This window comes from Bombina bombina, chromosome 4, assembly GCF_027579735.1.
Source record: "Bombina bombina isolate aBomBom1 chromosome 4, aBomBom1.pri, whole genome shotgun sequence".
Taxonomy (NCBI): domain Eukaryota; kingdom Metazoa; phylum Chordata; class Amphibia; order Anura; family Bombinatoridae; genus Bombina; species Bombina bombina.
In genome coordinates, this window is record NC_069502.1 from 188,430,384 (window position 1) to 188,442,994 (window position 12,611).

The 12,611-nt window shown below is 42.0% G+C and overlaps 1 protein-coding gene across 1 annotated transcript in view; it reads left to right on the forward strand.

The window, feature by feature from the left end:
- Positions 1–12,611, forward strand: part of EIPR1 (EARP complex and GARP complex interacting protein 1) — a 595,922-nt gene that overhangs the window by 360,911 nt on the left and 222,400 nt on the right. The gene's annotated exons all lie outside the window — the stretch shown is intronic.

Sequence of the window (12,611 nt, forward strand, 5' to 3'; positions counted from 1 at the left end):
TTAGAAGTTAAGGATTGACTCTGTTGTTGTTTATTTCTCCAACATAGGTGTGTCCGGTCCACGGCGTCATCCTTACTTGTGGGATATTCTCTTCCCCAACAGGAAATGGCAAAGAGCCCAGCAAAGCTGGTCACATGATCCCTCCTAGGCTCCGCCTTCCCCAGTCATTCTCTTTGCCGTTGTACAGGCAACATCTCCACGGAGATGGCTTAGAGTTTTTTGGGATTCCCATGGAACAAGATAAAAATTCCTAAGATTCTATCCTTTCTTCAAGAAGGTTTGGAGAAAGGATTATCTGCAAGTTCTTTGAAGGGACAGATTTCTGCTTTATCTGTTTTACTTCACAAAAAGCTGGCGGCTGTGCCAGATGTTCAAGCTTTTGTTCAGGCTCTGGTTAGAATCAAGCCTGTTTACAAACCTTTGACTCCTCCTTGGAGTCTTAATTTAGTTCTTTCAGTTCTTCAGGGGGTTCCGTTTGAACCCCTACATTCCGTTGATATCAAGTTATTATCTTGGAAAGTTTTGTTTTTGGTTGCAATTTCTTCTGCTAGAAGAGTTTCAGAGTTATCTGCTCTGCAGTGTTCTCCTCCTTATCTGGTGTTCCATGCAGATAAGGTGGTTTTGCGTACTAAACCTGGTTTTCTTCCGAAAGTTGTTTCTAACAAGAATATTAACCAGGAGATAGTCGTGCCTTCTTTGTGTCCGAATCCAGTTTCAAAGAAGGAACGTTTGTTGCACAATTTGGATGTAGTTCGTGCTCTAAAATTCTATTTAGAGGCTACAAAGGATTTCAGACAAACATCTTCCTTGTTTGTTGTTTATTCTGGTAAAAGGAGAGGTCAAAAAGCAACTTCTACCTCTCTCTCTTTTTGGCTTAAAAGCATCATCAGATTGGCTTATGAGACTGCCGGACGGCAGCCTCCTGAAAGAATCACAGCTCATTCCACTAGGGCCGTGGCTTCCACATGGGCCTTCAAGAACGAGGCTTCTGTTGATCAGATATGTAAGGCAGCGACTTGGTCTTCACTGCACACTTTTACTAAATTTTACAAATTTGATACTTTTGCTTCTTCTGAGGCTATTTTTGGGAGAAAGGTTTTGCAAGCCGTGGTGCCTTCCATCTAGGTGACCTGATTTGCTCCCTCCCATCATCCGTGTCCTAAAGCTTTGGTATTGGTTCCCACAAGTAAGGATGACGCCGTGGACCGGACACACCTATGTTGGAGAAAACAGAATTTATGTTTACCTGATAAATTACTTTCTCCAACGGTGTGTCCGGTCCACGGCCCGCCCTGGTTTTTTAATCAGGTCTGATGATTTATTTTCTCTAACTACAGTCACCACGGTATCATATGATTTCTCCTATGCAAATATTCCTCCTTTACGTCGATCGAATGACTGGGGAAGGCGGAGCCTAGGAGGGATCATGTGACCAGCTTTGCTGGGCTCTTTGTCATTTCCTGTTGGGGAAGAGAATATCCCACAAGTAAGGATGACGCCGTGGACCGGACACACCGTTGGAGAAAGTAATTTATCAGGTAAACATAAATTCTGTTTTTAAGTGAACTGGCTGTCATCTGCCTTTGCTGACGTTATACTCTATTTAAAGCCACTTAAGATATCAGATGTTATTTCGGCATTATGTTACGATGAAGTCACAACAAATCTTCCGTAGCAGGCCACATCCACGGACCTTCCTACTGCTCTACCTGATGCCTCTGCGTAGATAATTTCTGGCACGCTTTGTAGTTGCCTGTTGTACACTTGATAATAAATCAAAGCTTTTAATCTTTGGTTTTCAGTATTTCTGATGTCTTAAATTATATTTTCTATTTATTCTTTGCAGAGCTCTGTCTAAGTGTGTCTGCTCCGCTCGGCAGTTGGCTCCGCCCCCTTAATGCTGCTTTTTAACCCTAACGCACAGCTCGTAATCTAGCCGAGTATGAATTGCAACTGAATTCAAAAGAAACCTGGAGAGAGTTGGTATTCAGATCAGCATTAGCTGGTACTTCTAGTAAGGAAACTACTTGGTCATTAAATATGCTCAATCCCTTTTGAAAACACTTATAAAATATTATAATATAAATGTTAATTGGAGATAATAGTAAATATTGAAATGTGCTAGAATGCAGTTGAATTTTGAATAGAATGTTTGCAATATATACAATATATTTCAAATGGCAAAATTGCTTCTAGTAAATGCACTTACTAGTTCAAGGACATATATACATAAGCTTTGCGTGCCCCATGAATCTGCATTCAAATACTGCACTTGCCCAAAGTTGATTTGTAGTTTGTCAGTGATAACTTCATTTGTGTCTGGGCAGGAGTAGTGTTTGAATGCGGATTCATGGGACATGTTCAGTTTATTTAGATCTGCAGCTGAAACAGTAAAAAAATTAATTAGCAATTACCTTGTATCTTAGCCTCTGCAAACTGCCCCCTTATTTCAGTTCTATTGATAGATTTGCATTTTAGCCAATCAGTGCTGACACCTAGGTAACTCCACGTGCATGACGACAATGGTATCTATATGGCACACATGAACTAATGCCTTCTAGTTGTTGAAAAAAATGGCAAAATGTATTCAGATAAGAGGAGAAATTAGCATATGCACCTCCTAGGTTTAGCTTTCAACTAAGAATACCAAGAGAACATAGCAAAATTGATTATAAAAGTACATTGGAAAGTTGTTTAAAATTACTTTCCCTATTTGAATCATGAGACTTTATTTTTGACTAGACTGTCACTTTAAACACTGGTCACAACAGCTTAACAGAAGCCAAGAATAGATAGTGATAGCTCTTTAATGCTGTCACAAAATGCATTTTAATTTCCCATAGACATTACTGACTTGCCTCTAGGGGTACTTATTTTAGCACTAGATTCTTAATCACTACTGACTGAGGTGGTGTGCAATATTTTTGTTTTGCTGCATGTAAAACCTAATTATATGTCAAGTGCGTATGTATGTATGTATGTATATCTGTGCGTATATGTATGTGTGTGTGTATATATAGATATATAGATCAACAGAAGAGCGAAGGGCGCACAGACACAGGAATCCTGGTGCAGTATGTTTTTTTCTGGGACCTGGTTCCTTTTGCTGGGGTCCTTTTGGATTTTCTTGATTGCTGTTTGATCTCTGGACCATTGCTTTATCCTGAGTGCCTTTGCACCAAGTCTGTTGGGTGACTGTATTGACCCCATCCTGCTCTAATAGCATCAATGGAGATGCTACTACTATTGTGAGTACCATTCTTATCTTTGGTCTTTATTCACCATTGCCCTAACAATACTTGGCCGTATAGGCACCTTGTGTCTCTTTTATCGTTCTAATACAGATATCACACCTTATGTGGTAGTTTGGTCTTCTGGGTGACTGTTATAGATCCCAGACTGTCTCTACAGCACTGATTGAGGTACTTTCATAAATGTGAGTTTATTTCTTACATGCCAATCATTTTGTTTTGGATCAAACAATATTGGGCCATGTGGCGCATCTGTCTCCTCTTGTTTTTATAGATTGATGTTAAGTTTGCAAAGACTTAAAAACACTAGCATGAGCCAAATGTGTACTCACTTTTACCAACCTCAACACATGAGGTATGATGACAGCAGAGGGGCTTCTCACAGCCTGGCAGGTCCTCTTAATCCAGCTGCTTTGTCTCTCCCAACAGAAGGTGAACCGTTATCGAAAAGATCAGCAGCTAGCTTGTCCACTCTGTTCAGTTCTTATGTGAAAGTGGCATGGAACACTGAAGAGTTAAAACACTGGACTGCTTGTGAATACTTGTGAATAAAAATGTATTTCCCTTTATTTTAAAATTAAAAGTGACACTGGATATTAACTGCATGCAAGCAGCTTGCAAATATAAATATAAAAGTGTGCTGTTGCACTGCCACACCAAATTGTGTGTACTCCATGAAAATAGCACTGTTAAACAATGGACAACACTGAATCCGAGTCGGGGGGCGTGGCAATTTGCACAGAGTACACACAATTTGGTGTGCCAGTGAAACAGCTTCTTAAGAGAATATCTATATGTGCACAATTATTGGGCAGCTATTTGTGTGCGGCGGAAGTATTATGCAACTAAAAGAAAAACGAAAAGTAGTCTTGTCAGCCTCTCAGTGAGAGCATTGTCGAATGTTAGAGTCTTGAAATGCAGGGAGAGTCTTTCTGCGAACCCATCCAGACTCGTATTAACAGCTCCTAAGCAATCAGTGTTGATGAGTTTCATTGCCTGCTTCTATTGCTCAAGTCCATGTCAGTAGCGATGCCAGAAGACTGTCACACTTGAGAGGCTGTGTTTCTGTTCTACGGCATAGATTCCGGTAAGATTGTTTCATTTTTTTATACACATTTGATAACACAAGAAGACAGGGTCACAGTGTAGCTCCTTTTATCTGCATGGAATCGAGGGTTATTGTCTCTGGAAGGGAATTATTGAACAGGAGGGATTAATCACATATTTTTAATATTGTATTTATGCTGGAACGTACAGGTTTTACTTTCACTTTGGAGTGCTGCACAGCCAGTTAGGCTTGGCGTGCTTTTAGTGGTGCAGGGGCGGTCCTGCATGGTGCACCACGTGACAGGGTGTGATCCAGTGATCCTCTTCTTCCTGACTGTGCGGAGACAAAGCGGTTTCTCTCTTGGGCCTGGGTCATAGGAGGTGGTGAGTGCCCCAGCCATTGGGGGTATAAAGGTGCCATTTATCTTTGCTTTTAGTCCTTTTTATAAGCGCAAGCTATGGAGGACTCTGATACGTTAGAAGGTACTCCCTCTTTACCTAAAGCTAATGCCTGTCTATATTGTGAGGAGGTCACGGTATGCCAGCCTGCTCAATTATGTTTCACATGCCTTGATAAAGTAATCTTATCAAAGAAAGCTAATATGTTTAGTACTACTGAGTCTTCTACCTCTGAGGAGTCTCCGTTCCGTTCCGTGAGCACCCTACATTCATCTCCTAATACACATGCAGCTTCCCATAGCAATCCTATTCCTCCATCTGGAGGGGCCCTTTTACTGCCAGACTTTACTGAACAGTTACCGATGGCAGTGTCTGCGTCCTTTAGTTCTTTAACTTGCACTGCTAAGCGCAAGCGAAAGGTTAAATATTGCTATCATTCCCAGGGGTCATCTACTAGCTTATTGGAGTTATCTGATACAAGAATATCCGATGATGAAGATGCCTCTGACACTTCAGAGGATGCTCTTTCTGGGTCGGAATCTGCTGCCTCTAAGCCTCCCGCTACGGAGGTACTAGACTTTAGATTTAGGATTGAACACTTACGCTTTCTGCTAAAGAAGGTGTTGGCTATTTTAGAGGTTCCAGAACCTAAATTACCTGAGGAACCTTTACATTCCTAAATTAGATAAGGTCTACGAGGACAGGGTTGTACCACAGACTTTCCCGGTTCCCGTAAAGATGGCGAACATTATTAAGAATAAATTGGGAGACTTTTTCAGCACTGACAGAAGGAGGCAAATTGAAATCTCTTGAAACATTAACAGACACTGCGATAGGTGACAGAGTGGACTGGTTAGTACACTCACAATTAAACCATTTCCTGTCGACACATAGTCAAAAACATAACCTACTCAGACAGACCACTACATTTGAGACTCTGTGTCTACGTGACACTCACTGTCACGCTGATAGAAGACGCACAGACTTTACCAACATTTACCAGAGCATGGGAGAAGGAATTACATTTAGATATAGATTTGCAAGACTGGCTATTAGCATTCCAAGTCACAAAAAAATCCTCAATTTCAACTAGGATACAAGATTCTAGTTACAAATTCTTATCAAGGTGGTACCTTACCCCCAGCAGATTGAAACAAATATATAAAAATACTTCAGGGAAGTGTTGGAGGGAATGCGGGGGAGACGGCACACTTTCACACTTGTGGTGGGACTGCCCCATACTGGACCTATACTGGACGGAGATACTGAACTGCATTAGGGAGATAACGGGTAAAACTTTGGAGAATAATCTCAAAACATTATTATTCCTTTCATTACCTAGCCTCGAGAGCAAAGCATCTCAAGCACTGACAATGCTAAACGGAGTAAAGATGCTAATTCCAAAACATTGGAAAAGCAGGGTAGCCCCGACAGTTGAGGAATGGAGGAAGCAAGTGGACACTTTATTACATCTAGAGAGGTATCACCATCAACAAAATGGTACACTAGACACGCATGAACTCACACTAATGCAATGGAAGGAATATAACACACGGAATAGACAAAGGGTCTAGAGATAAAACTATATTACACAACAGAAATTAGACGCCAGGGTTCTTGGAGAAAGGTGTCAGCGGGGGGAAGGGCATGCTGCACAAGCTCTTATAAGCGTAATACATAACTATTGGAAGATGAATATGCCACTTAAATGTGGGTTCTTGTTTTGTTACATAGTAGCACTTATTACCGTTTAAATAGTTGATTACATCGAATTGCACAAAGCTACGAGTCAAAAGACTATAAACTGCTCTGTAACAACTGCTGGAAACAACGAGAAAGCAACTATATGGATAAGCAGCTGGTGCAAACCTTTTTAAAGAGATAAAGGGACAATCCAGGCTCAAAAACTGAAAAAACGAGGTTGAATTACTGCTCTCACATGCGTTGTATAAACTTAATATTACATGATAGAACAAGGTGAGACCATCTGGACTATTGCATCAATCCTAATATGTTCTTCAAATACAAATCTCTGTAACCATATATTTATGATGTATCTATTTGAAACCTTAATAAAAAATATTTTTAAAAATAAATAAATAATTGGGAAAGACTCGGTTCTTCTTTTTCTCCTTCTTCCTTTAGGAGAATGTTCCAGGGTTCCGGACTCTCAGTTGGAGTTGTGGGGTTCCGTCCCTAAGGTAGACGGTGCTATTTCCCCGCTTGCTAAACGCACTACTATCTCACTTGAGGATAGTTCGTAGTTTAAAGAGCTCATGGATAAGAAGCTGAAAACTCTGTTAAGAAAGATGTTTCACCATACGGGATATTTGTTCCAACCAGCAGCGGCTGTTTTTGCAGTTGTGGAAGCGGCTACCTACTGGTGCGACTCTTTATCTGAGTTGATCGAGGTGGAGGGTCCCCTCGACACGATCCTGGAAAGAATTAGGGCCTTACTGGTAGCTAATTCTTTTATTTGTGATGCAAATATGCAGATTATTCGCCTGAACGCCAAGGCTTCAGATTTTTCTGTGCTAGCCCGTAGGGCACTCTGGCTGAAATCTTGGTCTGCGGACCTGACTTCGAAGTCGAGACTTCTTTCCCTCCCATTCAAAGGAAAGATTATTTTTGGTCCAGGCCTGGATTCTATCATATCCACGGTTACTGGAGGTAAAGGTGCCTTTTTACCGCAGGATAAGAACAAGCCTAAGGGACAAAGTCCTAATTTTCGTTCCTTTCATTTGGACAAATCCCAACGTCAGCACCCCTCTGCTGGAGCAGTCCAAATGAACTTGTAAATCTCCTCAGTCCCTAGCAATAAGGGAAGTATCTCGGATTCTGGAGTGGGCGAAGGCCCACAGCTTTTCGCTTTCCACATTCCAGGTGTGGATAACTGGGAAGCGTCTCTCCATCCCAAAGTGTTTGCAGAGATATGCAACAGGTGGGGGACACAGGAAATAGATCTCATGGCGTCTCGTCTCAATACCAAGCTACCCAGATATGGGTCGAGGTCCAGGGATGCTCAGGCGGTGCCTTGGAGGATCAGTCTAATCTACCTTTTCCCACTGTTACCACTCCTTCCTCGTGTAGTGGCCCGCATCAAACAGGAGCAGGCATCAGTGATTGCTCCATCGTGGCCGTGAAGTAGGTGGTTCGCGGATCTAGTGGAGATGTCATCTTCTCCTCCATGGAGGTTACTTTTTCGCAGGGATCTGCTGGTTCAAGGTCCCTTTGGTCATCAAAATCTAGATGCTCTGAGGCTAACTGCGTGGAGATTGAACACTTAGTCCTAGCCAAGAGAGGCGGAATAGGGGTTAATACATTTTATTTAGGTGGCAGCAATGTCGGGGACGGCAGATTAGGGGTGTTTAGACTCTGGGTTTATGTTATGGTGTTAGGTGTAAATGTAACTTGTTTTCAACCATATAAATCAATGGGATATCTGGCAGCATCGAACATAAGCTTTCGGTGCTTTCAGAGATTTCTATGGCATCCACGGCCTCCAGGGTGGCGGATTGAAAACCATGTACGCTGGGTAGGAAAAGACGTGAGCATACCTGTTAAAAGTTTGATAACTGGGAAAAGATGTCAAATAGAGCCGAATGTGTATTCAGAACATCTGTAATGACGTAAGCATCGATCTGCGTCGAATTAAGACCTGCGGATCGTATGGTACGTCACAAATGTCAACATTTGCCAGTCTGTAGGCTTTGATAACTAGGTCGGATCAAGCTCCTAACAATTACGCTGTGGTATTCCGGCGTATTTGCGGTTGACAGCTTGATAAAGATCAACCTATGCACGGCCTTAACATTAAATTATTATCTTGGAAGGTTCTCTTCTTATACTGACTATTGCCTCTGCACACAGAGTATCTGAGATGGCTGCCTTGCAATGTGAGCCCCCTTACCTAGTATTCCATGCTGATAAGGCTGTTCTTCATACTTGGTTTGGTTTTCTTCCTAAGGTTGTTTCTGATCGCAACATCAATCAGTTGATTGTTGTTCCTTCCTTGTGTCCTAGCCCCCCTTCTTCGAAGGATCGGTTACTTCATAATTTGGATGTGGTTCGGGTCTTGAAGTTCTATCTTCAAGCCACTAAGGATTTTAGACAGACTTCCTCTTTGTTGTCTATTCTGGGATGCGTAAGGGGCAGAAAGCCTCGTAAACTTCCTTGTCTTTTTGGTTGAGGAGCATTATTCGCTTAGCTTATGAAACAGAGGGTCATAAGCCTCCTTAGAGGATTAAGGCTCATTCTTCTAGAGCAGTGGCTTCTTCTTTGGCCTTCAAGAATGAGGCATCTATGGAGCAGATTTGGAAGGTGGCTACCTGGTCCTCCTTACATACCTTTTCAAAATTTTACAAGTTTGATGTTTTTGCTTCAACTGAACCATCTTTTGGGAGAAAAGTTTTGCAGGCTGTGGTGTCCTCAGAATAGGGTCCACCTCTCGTTTTACCCTCCCGTTTCATTTAGTGTTTTCTAGAGCTTGGGATATGTTTCCCACAAGTAAGGAATGAAGCCGTGGACTCTCCTCATATTAAGATGGAAAACATAAATTATGCTTACCAGATAATTTCCTTTCCATCTGTATGAGGAGACTCCACGGCCCCCGCCAATTTTCTCTGTTGGGCGGAACAAAGTTTTTTGTTCTTCTGGCACCATTTATACCCTGAAATTTCTCCTACTGTTCCTTGTTGCCTCGGCAGAATGACTGGGGGATGAGGGGAGTGGGGGAGGTATTTAAGCTTTTGGCTGGGGTGTCTTTGCCTCCTCTTGGTGGTCAGGTTCAGTATTCCCACAAGTAAGGAATGAAGCCGTGGACTCTCCTCATACAGATGGAAAGGAAATTATCTGGTAAGCATAATTTATGTTTTTAAAATTCTTTATACAGGATTTTCTTTGGCAGTGGGCAGGCACATTATGTATGTTGAGACTAGGGGTTAATCTTCCCTTTTATTGAGAAGTTTTTTCTTTTTTGGGCTAATTTTGTTGAAATACTTTTAGTATGTGTGTGGCTTATGTTTTATACAGAGATTTATGTATAAACTTAAAATTTGGCAGTTGGTTTTCTTTGCTTGCTTAGCTAGAACAGGCTAACTGACAAACTGCTTGAGTTTAAAACCAGCTGCAGCTACTTGCATCTTATGTTGTAGGCAGAGGGAAACACGCGCCTTTTACTTGCTGCATAGTTTCCTCTCTCTGCCGGTCATGTGACTTCTCTCTGCTGTTGGATATTCATGGAGCAGCTTCATTGAATTTCAGTCTCTTCAGTATCAACCTACTATATGATTGTTTTAGAGACTTCTGGCAGCCAAATTGTGGTATTAAAAATTCTTCAAGTGACATTGTATTTAAAAAATGTCTACAATTTGGGGAATTTTTTATTTAGTATTATGGACATGGACCAAGACTGTGTTTTTTGACAAATGCTTGTTATGCCTAGAGGCACAAATTGTTTTGCCTATGCAATTCTGTGCTGCATGCTTAGCTAGAACACGTCAATTTAAAGATAAATTGTTGCCCTCTGAGCCCAATGTCTCTCAGGATGATGCTGTTCAGGCAATGCCACAGCTTTCTCTTCGAAAGTCCCAAGCCTCTATGGTGTCACATACAGTGCCCTGCAGTTCCTCTTAGCCTCCTGGAGGAGTTTATTTGCCTGCAGATTTTGCTGCACAGATATCATCTGTGATATCTGCGGCATTATCTGCTTTTCCTATGCTGGGAAAACGCAAGAGGAAAATTAGACATTCAGATAGTAAGGTTTCTGTTGCACCTACTCCTATGCAGTTTGCCCTCCCTCATAAGTCTAATGAGGAGGATATGCCGGTAGCCTCTGAGGGTGAAATCTCAGATTCAGACAGTATTATTCTTGATACTGAAAAAGTAAACTTCTGATTTAAACTTGAACACCTTTGTGTACTGTTAAAGGAGGTACTGGCTACTTTGGATGACTCCGATACTTCTGTCGTTGTCAACCCTAAGAAGTCTAGTAAACTTTATAAATACTGTGATGTTCCTTCCTCTGGAAGTTTTTCCTGTCCCAGACCGTGTGACAGAGATTATTTTCTCCCATTTTTAAAACAATGTTTCCGGTTGCTGACTCCATTAAAGATTCATGGTGCATGGTGCCTAAAGTAGATGGGGCTATTTCTACTCTGGCTAAGAGAACTTCGATCTCTATAGAGGATAGCTGCTCCTTTAAGCATCCCTTGAATAAAAAGCCGGAAACTTATTTTGAAGAAGATGTATGTTCATCAAGTTCTTCAATGGCAACCTGCAGTTTGTATTGCCACAGTAGCAAGTGCGACATCTTATTGGTGCAGCACCTTATCTGAATCAAATTTAGTAGAGACTCCATTGGAGGAGATGCAAGATAGGATTAAGGCTCTCAAACTAGCCAATTCCTTTTTTTCTGATGCTAACATGCAAGTTATTAAACTGGGAGCCAAGATGTCTGGCTTCACTGTCCTAGCCTGCAGGGCATTGTGGCTAAAATCTTAGTCAGCTGATGTTACATCTAAGTCCAAGCTTCTAGCTCTTCCTTACAAGGGGAAGACCTTGTTCGGACCTGGTCTGGCAGAAATAATTTCTGATATTACGGGTGGAAAAGGGTCTTTTCTACTGCAAGACAAGAAGAACAGACTCAAAGGATGTCAAAATAAATTTTCGTTCCTTTCATAACTTCAAAGGTCAAAAGTCTTCCTCTTCCAAGCAGGAGCAGTCCAAGTCTTCTCGGAAGCCCAATCAGTCTTGGAATAAGGGGAAGCAATAAAATCCGGGATCAAGGTGGGGGCAGACTTTCCCTGTTTTGTCAACCGTGTAGACGAGATGTCCCAGATCCTTGGGCTGTGGACATAGTATTTCAGGGTTACAAAATAGAATTCAAAACTTTCCCTCACAGGGGCATATTCCACCTCTCAAGATTATCTGCAGACCAGGTAAAAAGAGAGGCATTCTTGAACTGCGTTCAGGACCTTTCCTCCCTGGGAGTGATTGTTCCAGTTCCAGTAAAAGAACAAGGTCTAGGATTCTATTCAAATCCGTTCGTGGTCCCCAAAAAAGAGGGAACTTTTCGACCAATTTTAGACCTAAAGTGCCTCAACAAGTTTCTCAGGGTACCGTCCTTCAAAATGGAAATCATTTGTTCCATTCTTCCTTTGGTCCAAGAGGGTAAGTTCATGATGACCATAATCCTGAAGGACGCATATCTTCATGTTCCCATCCACAGGGATCATCACAAATTCCTGAGATTCGCCTTTCTAGACAAACACTTTAAGTTTGTAGCTCTTCCATTTTGCCTTTCCAATGCTCCCAGAATTTTCTCAAAGGTTCTGAGGGCTCTCTTGGTAGTGATCAGGTCTCGGGGAATTGCAGTGGCGCCAAACCTGAATTACATATTGGTTCAGGCGCCATCTTTTTAACAAGCAAACTCTGATACAGAGATCTTGTTGTCTTTTCTACGTTCCCATTGTTGAAAAGTAAATCTGGAAAACAGTTCCCTTTTTCCAGCTACAAGGGTGGTTTTCTTAGGGACCATAATAGATTCCCTATCTATGAAAATTTTTCTGACGTAGGTCAGAAAATCCAAAATTCTCTCCTCTTGCCTCTCTCTTCAGTCTACTGTTTGGCCATCAGTGGCTCAGTGTATGGATGTAATTGGTCTGATGGTCGCTTCTATGAACATCATTCTCTTTGCTCGATTCCATTTGAGAGCTCTTCAATTATGCATGCTCAGACAATGGGACGGAGACCATTCGGATCTGTCTCAGAGGATAGATTTTGACCAGTTGACAAGAGACTCTCTCCCGTGGTGGCTTTCTCAGGACCATCTGTCTCAGGGCACATGCTTCTGGAGACCTTCCTGGGTGATTGTGACCACGGACGCCAGCCTGCTTGGCTGGGGAGCAGTCTTGG